Source organism: Anomaloglossus baeobatrachus, unplaced genomic scaffold (assembly GCF_048569485.1).
Source record: "Anomaloglossus baeobatrachus isolate aAnoBae1 unplaced genomic scaffold, aAnoBae1.hap1 Scaffold_115, whole genome shotgun sequence".
Taxonomy (NCBI): domain Eukaryota; kingdom Metazoa; phylum Chordata; class Amphibia; order Anura; family Aromobatidae; genus Anomaloglossus; species Anomaloglossus baeobatrachus.
The window spans coordinates 335,191-345,809 of NW_027441885.1; the positions used below are offsets into that span (position 1 = coordinate 335,191).

At 49.3% G+C, this 10,619-nt stretch overlaps 1 pseudogene; it reads right to left on the reverse strand.

Moving 5' to 3' along the window:
* Window positions 1–9,968: 9,968 nt before the first annotated feature.
* On the reverse strand, window positions 9,969–10,175 carry LOC142260505 (U2 spliceosomal RNA; annotated as a pseudogene).
* Window positions 10,176–10,619: the final 444 nt, after the last annotated feature.

Here is a 10,619-nt window from a genome sequence, read left to right on the forward strand (position 1 = left end):
GTGGGACAGTTTTCTCAGCCCCTCACGTACCACAGCCCCTGAGGTGCGGGGTAGTGCCACAAGAAATCCTAAGTTTGCCCAGATGCTCAAGGAGTACCTTGCAGATCGAACAACTGTACTCCGACATTCCTCTGTGCCTTACAATTATTGGGTATCCAAGGTGGACACGTGGCATGAATTGGCTCTCTACGCCTTGGAAGTCCTGGCCTGCCCTGCCGCTAGCGTTTTGTCAGAGCGTGTTTTTAGTGCCGCAGGTGGAATCATTACAGATAAACGCACCCGCCTGTCAACTGAAAATGCTGACAGGCTGACTCTGATCAAGATGAACAAGGGTTGGATTGGGCCAGACTTCACCACACCACCAGCAAATGAGAGCGGAATTTAAAGTTTGTAACGGGAATTTGCCATGTACCTCCAGTCACCCATGGGTACACACTTCTGGACTTTGGATAATCGCTGGACTGCTCCTCCTTCTCCTCATGCGCCACCATGATGACCGTTACAAGAGTTAGGCCTTTGTTTCAGGTATACCCCCAGTGGTAAATTTTTTCGCCCATTCTTTGCAGAATGGACATTACAACGACAGGAGACCCGCTCCTTTGCAATGGGAACAATGTTTTGAGGCCCTCATGCACGTCTCTATGCAGGGACAACGTGGAGCCTCCCAATTTTTGGCTGCCCTGCCAAAGGGCTATACTATAATACACCCACTTCCTGACAATGGACACTTAATGTTTTGAGGCCCTCATGCACGTCTCTATCCAGGGACAACGTGGAGCCTCCCAATTTTTGGCTGCCCTGCCAAAGGGCTATACTACAAAAGACCCACTTCCTGACAATGGACACTTAATGTTTTGAGGCCCTCATGCACGTCTCTATCCAGGGACAACGTGGAGCCTCCCAATTTTTGGCTGCCCTGCCTAAGGGCTATACTATAATACACCCACTTCCTGACAATGGACACTTAATGTTTTGAGGCCCTCATGCACGTCTCTATCCAGGGACAACGTGGAGCCTCCCAATTTTTGGCTGCCCTGCCAAAGGGCTATACTACAAAAGACCCACTTCCTGACAATGGACACTTAATGTTTTGAGGCCCTCATGCACGTCTCTATCCAGGGACAACGTGGAGCCTCCCAATTTTTGGCTGCCCTGCCAAAGGGCTATACTACAAAAGACCCACTTCCTGACAATGGACACTTAATGTTTTGAGGCCCTCATGCACGTCTCTATCCAGGGACAACGTGGAGCCTCCCAATTTTTGGCTGCCCTGCCTAAGGGCTATACTATAATACACCCACTTCCTGACAATGGACACTTAATGTTTTGAGGCCCTCATGCACGTCTCTATCTAGGGACAACGTGGAGCCTCCCAATTTTTGGCTGCCCTGCCAAAGGGCTATACTATAATACACCCACTTCCTTCCAATGGGCACTTCAGGTTTACAGGCCCTCATGCACGTCTCTATCCAGGGACAACGTGGAGCCTCCCAATTTTTGGCTGCCCTGCCTAAGGGCTATACTATAATACACCAACTTCCTGACAATGGACACTTAATGTTTTGAGGCCCTCATGCATGTCTCTATCCAGGGACAACGTGGAGCCTCCCAATTTTTGGCTGCCCTGCCAAAGGGCTATACTACAAAAGACCCACTTCCTTCCAATGGGCACTTCAGGTTTACAAGCCCTCATGCACGTCTCTATCCAGGGACAACGTGGAGCCTCCCAATTTTTGGCTGCCCTGCCAAAGGGCTATACTACAAAAGACCCACTTCCTTCCAATGGGCACTTCAGGTTTACAGGCCCTCATGCACGTCTCTATCCAGGGACAACGTGGAGCCTCCCAATTTTTGGCTGCCCTGCCTAAGGGCTATACTATAATACACCCACTTCCTGACACTGGACACTTAATGTTTTGAGGCCCTCATGCACGTCTCTATCCAGGGACAACGTGGAGCCTCCCAATTTTTGGCTGCCCTGCCTAAGGGCTATACTACAATAGACCCACTTCCTTACAATGGGCACTTCAGGTTTACAGGCCATCATGCACGTCTGCATGCAGGGGCATTGGTGAACCTCACAATTTTGGACTGCCCTGGCAAAGGAAAATACTACAAAGACTCAGTTCCTCAAAATGGGCACATTAGACTCAGAGGCCTTTATGTACGTCTCTTCTCAGGGACATCGGAGTGCCACACAATGTTTTACGTAAAATCTTTCATGTATTGATCTCAAAAAGTAACATACATTAGCTCTATCTCACTATTGGGTATGTGCCCTTAACATTTCCGCTATGAAAAATCATTTTGGTGTCATTTTGGAAGGTTTTCTGGTGAGTCCGTAAAAATGGCGTAAAACGCGGACAAAATTATTCACAGCTGTGACTTTTGAGTGATAAATGCTTCAAGGGGTCTTCCCCATGCTGTTGCCATGTCATTTGAGCACTCTTCGGAGACTTTTGTGCCATTTTTAGGGTTTCTACATGCTGCCGGTGGTCATTTCACAAAAATACTCGGGTCTCCCATAGGATAACATTGGGCTCGGTGCTCGGGCCGAGTACACGAGTATCTTGGGAGGCTCGGCCCGAGCTTCGAGCACCCGAGCTTTTTAGTACTCGCTCATCACTACTAATAAACCTAAAAAATAAAAATAAATTGAATAAAAATCATGAATGTTGTGTTATAACAGGAAATTCGGTGTAAGAATGAATATCCGGGATGAGAGTTCAGCGAATGAGTTATAGAAATTGTTACAAAAAGGAGTGTGTACGGTTTATGCGTAAATTTTCAGAATGCGTACATGAAAATTATATGTATGTGAGAATGTCCCCCATGCTTTGTAAAAAGTTATTTATGAAAATGTAAATAAAATATATAAAAATGCCTAATTATTTATAATTTATGAGAAAGATATATATGTATGGAAGAATGTTATAAGGTGTCCAAGAACCATAAAGAAAAAGGGTGCATATATAATGTTAGAGGTCTAGAGTTCCACCAGGCTATATCACCCCTAAAGAAATAGAAAGAAGACCTTACTACCTGTGTACCCCAAAAAAAGCTATATTTCTTAGCCAGGATTATGGTGGAGATATGCACAAGTGAAATAAGAATATAAAGTAATACAATAAGATTATAAAACCAATATGTGTGCATTCATGCACCACCCGGTACGCTACCCTTGCCAAATTGCTCACTCTAGATCCCCACACGATCCATGAAGCCGTTCCCCCGGTCACACCGCCTGCTGCCGGTTCCCACTCATCCCTGGGGGAGTTAGGCGAGTGGTATCGAGAGATACATGTCGGCACTGATGATACCCCCATACACCACAAGGAAGGGGTATACCGGGTGGTACAGGAGTATGAGCGGGTTTTTAGCAAGCACCCTCTAGATTTTGGGCAGATTAAAGGGGTTCAACACCACATCCCTACCGGTACACACTCCCCTATTAAAGAGAGATACAGGCCTATTCCCCCTGCGCACTACCAATGCGCCAAAGACATGTTGAGGAACATGAAGGAGGCAGGGGTTATTAGGGACAGCTGTAGTCCCTGGGCCGCTCCGTTGGTGCTGGTTAAGAAGAAGGATGGCACCATGCGGATGTGTGTGGATTACCGGAAGATTAACCAGATAACGCATAAGGATGCTTACCCTCTGCCCCGCATCAAAGAGTCCCTGGCCTCGCTGAGAACCGCTAACTACTTCTCCACCCTTGACCTCACCAGCGGGTACTGGCAGGTGGCCGTGGCACCGGAAGACCGAGAGAAGACTGCCTATGGAACCGTTTTGCTGTACTTGGATGATGTGATTGTGTACTCACAGACGTATGAAGCCCACCTGGAGCACCTAGCCGAGGTGTTCGCGTCCCTTGCCAAGTATGGGATGAAGTTGAAGCCCTCAAAGTGTCATCTGCTGAAACCCAGAGTGCAGTACCTAGGACATGTGGTTGGTGCGGAAGGTGTCGCCCCCAACCCCGAGAAGATCACCGCCATCCAAGACTACATAAGGTACATAAAAGGTACATAAAATGAGAATAATGGGGATAGGGGAAAATATGTGTAACTGGGTTAAAAACTGGCTCAGTGATAGGAAACAAAGGGTGGTTATTAATGGTACGTACTCGGACTGGGTCTCAGTTCATAGTGGGGTACCACAGGGGTCAGTATTGGGCCCGCTTCTTTTCAACATATTTATAAATGACCTTGTTGGGGGCATGCGGAGTAGAATTTCAATATTTGCAGTTGATACTAAACTCTGCAGGGTAATCAATACAGAGGAGGATAATTTTATATTACAGGGAGATTTATGTAAATTGGAGGATTGGGCTGAGAAGTGGCAATTGAAGTTTAATGTAGATAAATGTAAGGTCATGCACTTGGGTAGAGGAAATAACATTTATGATTATGTACTTAATTGTAGAACACTGGGTAAAACAGACACAGAAAAAGACTTGGGTGTATGGGTGGATGGTAAACTTCACTTTAGTGGACAGTGTCAGGCAGCTGCTGCCAGGGCTAATAAAATAATGGGATGTATTAAAAGAGGTATAAGTGTTCATGAAAAAAATATAGTTCTACCTCTGTACAAGTCACTAGTGCGACCGCACGTAGAATACTGTGTACAATTCTGGTCACCGATATATAAGAAGGACATAGCTGAACTGGAGAGGGTGCAAAGAAGAGCGACCAAGATTATTAGAGGAATGGGGGGGATGCAATACGAAGACAGGTTATTAAACTTGGGGTTATTTAGTCTGGAAAAACGAAGGCTTAGGGGAGATCTAATCACAATGTATAAATATATGAGGGGACAGTACAGAGACCTTTCCAAAGATCTATTTACACCTAGGCCTGCGACTGGAACACGGGGGCATCCGCTACGTCTTGAGGAAAGAAGGTTTAATCATAATCACAGACGAGGATTCTTTACTGTACGAGCAGTGAGACTATGGAATTCTCTGCCGCATGATGTTGTAATGAGTGATTCACTACTAACATTTAAGCAGAGCCTGGATGCCTTTCTTGAAAAATTTAATATAACCAGTTATGTATATTAGATTTTATGACAGGGTATTGATCCAGGGAACTAGTCTGATTGCTGGATGTGGAGTCAGGAAGGAAAATTTTTCCCCATTGGAACTTGTTTGCCACATTGGGGTTTTTTGCCTTCCTCTGGATCAACATGTTAGGCTACGGGTTGAACTAGATGGACTTAGAGTCTTCCTTCAACCTTAAAACTATGATACTATGATGACTGGCCGAGACCGACCACAGTGAGGGAAGTGAGGCAGTTTCTGGGCCTGGTGGGATATTACCGTCGCTTCATTAAGGGGTACACAAAGATGGCTGCCCCCATGCAAGACCTCCTCGTAGGACAGACCAAGGGTGGTAGATCCCTAGTAGCCCCATTGGTGTGGGAAGAAAAGCATGAGGAATCCTTCCGCCAGCTGAGAACAGCCCTGACCGGAGAGGAAATCCTACCGTACCCTGACTACAGCTGCCCATTCATCCTCTACACCGACGCCAGCAATGTGGGCTTGGGGGCTGTTCTATCCCAGGTCCAAGACAGAAGGGAAAAGGTAATAGCTTATGCTAGCCGAAAACTCCGACCGACTGGGGGAACCCTGAGAACTACATCTCCTTCAAGCTTGAGCTCTTGGCACTGGTGTGGGCTATCACCGAGCGGTTCCGCCATTACCTGGCAGCAGCCAAGTTCACCGCGTACACAGACAATAACCTGCTGACCCATCTAGATACGGCCAAGCTGGGCGCGTTGGAGCAGCGGTGGGTGACCAGGTTAGCCAACTACGATTTCACCATCAAGTACCGGGCCGGCCGTACCAACGTCAATGCCAATGCACTCTCCCGGATGCCCCACCTGTCGGAAGAGGGGCCAGAGGATGATGACCTCGAAGAGATCGAGTTGCCTGCATTTCACCGGCCATTCACTGAGAAGGTGCACGTCTACCAACAACGGGTGAACCTGGATCCGCTGCCCCGACAGGACTGGCAGGAAGCTCAGGACCAGGCACCTGCTGTCTGCCTGGTCAAGACTCTAGTGGAACAGGGTTCTGCTGGGATAGACCCTGCTGCCCCTGCCGAAGCCCAACGTCTGTGGCAAGAACGGACCCGGCTATACCTACACCAGGGGAAGTTGTATCGCGAGCTGATTAATCCAAAGACTCACGAGAAGATCCGCCAGCTGGTGATTCCCCAGGCTAACGTGCCCACCGTCCTGCAAGCATACCATGATGGTGCAGTGCACTTCGGGTGGAAGAAGCTAGAGATGTTGTTAAGAGAGCGGTTCTATTGGAGTGGAATGCGGGAATCTGTGGAGGCCTGGTGCCGAGAATGTGGCCCTTGCGCATTGAGAAGGAAGGACGAGGCCAGCCAGAAGGCACCCCTACACCCGATCATTACACACCAACCGCTGGAGCTGGTTGCCCTTGACCATGTAAAGCTCACCCCCAGCCGAAGTGGGTACACCTACGCTCTGACCATCGTAGACCCCTACTCGAGGTTCCTGGTGGTTGTCCCAGTTAAGGACTTAACCGGCCGCACCGCTGCTAAGGCTTTCCAGGCTTATTTCTGTTGACCGCATTGGTACCCGGAGAGGGTGCTTACCGACCAGGGTCCGGCCTTTGAAGCAGAGGTATTCCAGGAATTCTGCCAGTTGTACGGCTGCAAGAAAATCCGGACCACGCCTTACCACGCCCAAACCAATGGCATTTGTGAAAAGATGAACCACTTGGTCCTGGGCCTCCTCAAGACGTTACCACTGGAAGAGCGGAACCTGTGGCTGGAGAAGCTACCTGACCTGGTCGATATGTACAACAACATCCCTTCCAGCTCTACGAAATGCACTCCAGCATACCTGATGAGAGCTCGTCCCGGCCGGCTACCAGTGGATCTGGAAATGGGCTTGGAAGCTTCAGAAGCACTCCTGTCGACAGCTGAATGGGACACTCGGCGGAGGACACAGTACCGACAGGTCCAGGAGTATGTTGAAAAGAACTTGTGCCGGAGTCGGGGACAACAGGAGCAGTGCTTCAACAAGAAGGCGCCTGCCGGTTCCTTCCAACCTGGGGATGTAGTGCTGAAGCGGAAAAGAAGGGCCCACAAGCTGGATGATCAATGGGAAAAAACCCCGTATGTAGTCCAGCCCACAGGATGGGAGAATGGGAAGGCCTACCAGATCAGCCGTGACCAGGGGGGGACTTTGGCCACGGTTTCCCGAGACCACCTGAAGAAGTGCCCACCAGCATTGAGAGTAGCGGATGAGGCTCCAGTTCCCAGTCCAGTGGAGAAGGAAAAAGAGGTAATCCACACCATGATGGGTGATTTTCCAGCAGACTGGCCTACACAGAACGGTGCGGTGATCCTTCCAGTGATACTGTTCCCACAACCCGTGGATGAAGAAATGATGGAAACGGTTAACCGCGAGCCAGTGCCCAGGGATGTACCTGTACCCAGCTCCCCTACGCCTCCGCCTGCCCCACATGATAGCAGGGAGGAGGAACTGACTGTTCCCTCTGCCCCACTGCCTGTCACCACTGACACCGGACCCCGAAGGTCCACTCGCCCCAACCTAGGTAGACCCCCACTTAGGTACAGGGAAACTACTCTTTAAAAGGGGGGGCTTTATGTGTTGAGTGTACCAGTTTGAAAGTTTTAAATGATAAGTAAAGATGATCAACCAAAGAAGTTTACCTGATTGAACCGTGATTAAACCGGCCGTTGCCGGCAACTGTTGTCCCCGTAGGGACTGTGCAACCATTGCGTAAGGAACTGCTTACGGACAAGCCCGAGAACTTGCAGGGCAACCACAAACTTAGTGCAATGTAAATAAAAATGTTTGTTGGCTTGACACCGTTACCGCCTCCGGAGAGGCTGATTTGGGAGGATGGGCCTGGAGGAAAGGGATGGCCTAGGCCCGCCACTACCGTAACCGGTGGCGATCCTCCGGGGGTTCAGGGGTCCCCTTGGACGTGGGCCCCCTGAAAGAGACAGAACCCGCTCGGGCAACTTGGTGCTGGACTGGGGTCAAGGGGTGCTGCCCGCTTCTTAGGGGCAGCATCAGGGCCAGGTTGTTTGGGTGGGAGAAGAGCGGAAGCTGTACCGTTGTAAAATGTTTATGATGCTTTTACATGTTTTACCGTTTTATTCTTTTTCAGTTGTGAAAATAAAACCGGTGATGGACGGGCAGCCCGCGGACGGTCTGCATTTTACTATAGGGGAATGTGGCGCCCTGGACAAGCCAGGTCGTCACAGGTACTACACCAACACACTCTACACTCCGGCTAGGCACACCGAAGCTAAACACAAATCCTAGTTGCCTTCCTCCAGGGGCTGATATCCACACCAGGGGGTGGGCCAGGCGGTTGATCCCACCCACCGAGGAGTTCACAGTCCTGGAGGCGGGAAAAGGAGTCAGATTAGAGATCAGTTTTGGAGTTAGAGAAGTGAAGAGGAGAGGAGACTGACCGTGTCCGGGTGTGTGGCCCGGGCACTCAGCAAGGTTGGCAGACGGTGGTGACCTTCTGCAGGAGAGGCTGATTGGAGTGAACCGTACGGACCGGGGATGGGCGGTGGCCCGCCGGTACCAGATCGGGGAGTGAAGAGAAGCCAGCACCATCCGGCAGGGCCTACGGACCCCGACCAGGCTAGGAGTCGCCGTAAAACCGGTCAAATCCGTTAGCGACAGGAACCTCCAGGGTTTCCCAGCAGTCAAGACCCGATTGAAGGCAACAGCTCACACCGTAGAGGGAAGCACAGTCACCGCCAAGGCTACAGTTCCCAGGGCCAGAGCCTGCGGGCAAAAGGGGCTCCCTCAGCATCCATCCAAGCTGGGGAGCGGGTTACCGGTGGGAAGCCCGCTAGATTTTGGGGGAATAAAAGGGGTCCAACACCACATCCCCACAGGTGCACACCCACCCATCAAAGAGAGCTATAAGCCAATACCACCTTCACATTGCCAGTGTACCAAGGACATGTTGAGCAACATGAAGGCGGCTGGGGTTATCCGTGACAGTTGTAGCCTTTGGGCAGCTCTGTTGATCCTGTTAAAAAAGAAGGACGGCACCACTCCCCGTATTGAGGAATCGCTAGCTGCATTGAGAACTGCAAATTATTTTTCTACCCTTGATCTCACTAGTCACTATTGGCAAGTGTCCGTTGCTGAGGCAGACCGGGAGAAGACCGCCTTCGCCACCCTTATGGGTCTCTGCGAGTTCAAAAGCATGCCCTTCGAGCTGTGCAATGCGCCAGGAACCTTCCAGAGGCTGATGGAATGCTGCTTGGGACAAGATTTTAGGGTGTATAAAAAGGGAGATTAGATCCCGTGATCCCAACGTATTGTTACACCTCTATAAATCACTTGTAAGGCTACATCTGGAATATGGGAACCAGTTTTGGGCTCCACATTTTAAAAAGGACATTCAGAAGTTAGAGTCAGTTCAAAGGTGGGCAACTAGACTACTACAAGGAATGGAAGGCCTCCCATATGATGACAAGTTGAAAAAGTTATTAAGTGATTATTGGCTGCAATGGGGCTTTCTGGCTGGTGCCAGCCTCTCTTCTTAGCACACAGGAACCACAATCCCTACACCATGCTTCAATGGATTCTCTCATCCCAGCCCAGTAAAACTACATATTTTACACAGTCATAAGCAGCCAAAAGGGATCTATTCTATTCAATTGCAAATGATCTAGATAAGACTGAGAATAAGATACTGCACGGGACATAGCAGAGTTGGTCAAGTTGAGTGGAGATGAGTTTGCTATTTGGCACAGCTTTTTGCATCAATAAAGCAAGTAAAAGGTGTGAAAGATAAAAAAAAGGGTGAAAGTGTGAAAAGTGAATTGGCCAAATTGAGGTGCATATAAAGTTTTTGCTTTCTTTCAATTCACTAATGGGGCTCATTTGAATCAGGTGAATTGAGTTCTGCTTTTGGAAACTGGGTTAAGAAGGGGTGCACCGGTCCTGGAGGTACTGCAATACCAGGTCAATGCGTGGAGTGGACAGAGCAAGATTTTTTCCATCTCCTTGTTCTAAAAATCCATTTAATATATGGTCCCCAGAGAGGGGACGTATCAGATATTAAACTGATAAGAACAGATTTAATTTTTTTTTTTTTCTGTTTATCAGTAGGACTTCAAAATAACAAAGGTGATCGCCTCCCGTTGCCTGGGAACCGTCCAGGCACAAGAGGGCTATGTGTCACCAGAAGGCGCACACACTTCCTCAAGGCCGGCAGACGTGCAATCCCAGGCACCTTCCAGTACCGACCAAGGTAGCGTCCTCCGAAACTACACTTGATCTTAGCCAAAAGGCCGAGAAGCTATAACCCGAATTGGTTACGGCCTTGAGTGGCACCCTGGCCTATACCGGACACATCTTAGGGAGAGGGAGACAAACCCACGCCTACAGAAGACATTTTGTCACCCAAGCCAACCCTTGAAAAGGCTGTTTTGCAGAGCAAAAACAAGAAGAATGGTGCTTTTTGCAGCCGCCGCCCACTGCAATGAATCTGAATAACTCCTCCTTTTGGACACAAGCACCTCCCCTCCCCCTTGCAGTCTTTCCAATTCATGATACAAAAAGACGGACGGACAGGA